Genomic DNA, 3,158 nt, shown 5'->3' with positions numbered 1-3,158 from the left:
CTATCTATCTATCTATCTGTCTGTCTGTCTGTCTGTCTGTGTGTGTGTGCGTGCGTGCGTATGTGTGTGTGTGTGTGTGTGTGTGTGTGTGTGTGTCTGCTGCCTATATCTTTGTGGAAGCCCTGATGCATTTCTTAGAATAGACAGTTCAAAAACATTTATTGGACATATTTGTTGTGATAATATACAAATCTTTACTGCCACTTTAAAAAAAAATAAAAAATCAATGCATTATGGGGACTTCCCATAGACATAATAAATTTTACAGTACAAACTGTATATTATATCCCCTAACCCTCACCCTAAATGTACCCCTCACAGAAAACTATTAGTAATTTTAGAATTAAAAAAAAAAACATTCTTTATTATTTATAAGCTGTTTTTATCATGGGGACAAAAAAAAAGCCCCCACAAGGTCAAAAATTTGTGGTATTACTATACTTGTTTGGTCCCTACAATGTAGGGAATACCAGGCACACAAACACACACACACACACACAGTTTTAAAAAATCGGTTTTCTAAATCTGCACCAGTATGAACCAGTATGAATGAGGCTTTGCTGTTCCTGCAGGTTAAAACCCATTCTTGCACTGCTCTCCAGTCAGAAGTGTTACCATTTGTCTCCTTACCTTGACTTGGGCCATCCTCCAAATTTTACATTTTTTTTTTTTTTTTTTTTTACAAATTTTCATTTGTCTTTTGCGTGAGGTTGTGTAGATGGTAATTTTTTGATAACCACAGATGGTGAAGGTGAATAACCAGGGTTGTGATTTCATGCACACACATAAACACAGGTATGTAATTACTGGTGAGGTAATTATCACTGTAAATACACCAGTTTTCAAAGGGTCCGTTTTTGTTTATGTACTTCATGAACAGCATTAGATCTATGTAGGCAGATGCAACAGACTGCAATAATACCATTACTGACATAGAATAGCATCAGTGATAATTATGTGAAGAACTGTTCTGATGTGTGAACGTGTCTGGTGAATTGCGGACCCAAATAGCACATACAAATGTAACCAGGCAGCAGGGAGGCATGGGAGAAATGAGCTGCCCTTGAAAGCAGATCACATACTTGTGTTGCTATGGCGACTGACCCTAATAGGTAACTAGGCTGCCATAGTGTCTGAAAAGATCAAAGCTCAGCAGCAGAGCATGCACTCAACAGAGAAAGCACACCCCCTTGCACCCTTACACTCACTCACGGGTCACACGTGCACTTACACTCTAAAAAATGCTGGGTTGTTTCAACTCAATTTTGGGTCAAATATGGACTAACCCAACCTTTGGGTTAAAAATAATGTAAAAAATTTAACCCAACAGCTGGGTTAGTCCATATTTGACCCAAAATTGGTTTGAAACAACCCAGCATTTTTTTTTGAGTGTAGTTTCCTATTAGTCAACATGGATATAACAAAAGAAAAACATAAAAACAAAATCAACAAATCAAACCTTGGGAACATTTCATTTGACACATATGACATGCATGCAAAGTCTTAAAGATATAACACAATACATAAAAAAAATAAAAAGACAAATACAAAGAAGTTATTTAAATGGTTCATTTATTTTTCTTATACTTAATTTGTCTTTACTGAAATCCTTAGAAGTCCCCCTAAAAACATTTAGTTGGTTAAATAAATAGCAGGTTATCATAGAGAGTTCATTTGAAACGCAGCCTTTCTGACAAGCTCATAACTGCAATTTGTTAGCAACAATACTGGTCATTTGTTAGAAGCAATCCTCTCAACAGAATTTAGTTATATTTAGCTCACTGTGTAACTGGAATCATGCCTATAGTTTATTTTCATAAAAGAGTTTTTATTCTACTTTTTCAAATGCACACGTGGAACTGAGGTATATTTAATATTCACCATCAACATCATGCCGTTTGCATTCATTAATAATGTCTCTTAATCCACCTAACAAATGCAGATTGTGCAGTAGCTAAGGATGGGAGGAAAATGTATCTAAGCAAAGTTTATCTACACAGTATAATATAGGATATATTACTGTAATATTTACAAACAAATGCTTGGTGACAGATTTAGCGTCAACATTGATTCTTAAAATATAAATACATTAATCTGTGAGCTTCTCTTCAGTGTAGAGTGAATTACTCAATCTAGAGAAGTGTAGCCTTGTGGATCAAGTCCAATCAGTATAATCAAACACAGCTGGACTCAAATGAAGGTGTAGAACCATCTCAAGGATGATCAGAAGAAATGGACAGCACCTGAGTTAAATATATGAGTGTCACAGCAAAGGGTCTGAATACTTAGGACCATGTGATATTTCAGTTTTTCTTTTTTAATAAATCTGCAAAAATGTCAACAATTCTGTGTTTTTCTGTCAATATGGGGTGCTGTGTGTACATTCATGAGGAAAAAAAATTAACTTAAATGATTTTAGCAAATGGCTGCAATATAACAAAGAGTGAAAAATTGAAGGGGGTCTGAATACTTTCCGTACCCACTGTATATATATATATATATAAAGACAGATGGTTTTATTTGCGAAAATGTATACTGTGTTAAATGTACCATTTTAGTAGAATCTATTTTAGAATCTATTTGAGAGAATTACAGAAACGTTCAACAACATTTGCAACAAAGCTTCTTAGGAAGTATTGCTACTTGTCAATCTGGTTTCTGAACCTGTAGATTTAAAAACTCAATTAAAACATGTCTTACTCATTGGCAGTGAGTTCTCTTCAAACTAACTGGATATAGATATACTGATGTCTTTCACATTTTGACATCAGTTTTTACAGAATGATTCTAAAAGAACACAGCAATGTGGACCACTTTCTGTTTGAAAAGTTTAAAATCTCACTTCATTTAAATAACCTCTTGCTTTCACTGGAGTGTACTGATGTCCTTGCTGTGTTCGGGGGAAAGAAAGAGTTAGAATGTAATTAAGATTAAGAAAAATAATGAAGAAAATTATAAATACATACACTGTAAAATTACCAACTCAAGGTACAATTTGTCCACTAACATTTATAAACTAAGCAAATACAGGGCTCAACAATACGGGCCCAGGCCTAGTGTGAAAGAGTTTGGGCTCAGTTGTCAGATGCTCAGTCAGATCAGTGCTATATTGTCACTATCAATAAACACAGTGACGGAAATACAGAGAAAAAGTTTGC

This window comes from Sinocyclocheilus anshuiensis, unplaced genomic scaffold, assembly GCF_001515605.1.
Source record: "Sinocyclocheilus anshuiensis isolate Anshui unplaced genomic scaffold, SAMN03320099.WGS_v1.1 scaffold154, whole genome shotgun sequence".
Taxonomy (NCBI): Eukaryota; Metazoa; Chordata; class Actinopteri; order Cypriniformes; family Cyprinidae; genus Sinocyclocheilus; species Sinocyclocheilus anshuiensis.
The sequence above is the reverse complement of the archived record's forward strand: the minus strand, read 5'-3'. Positions refer to the sequence as shown.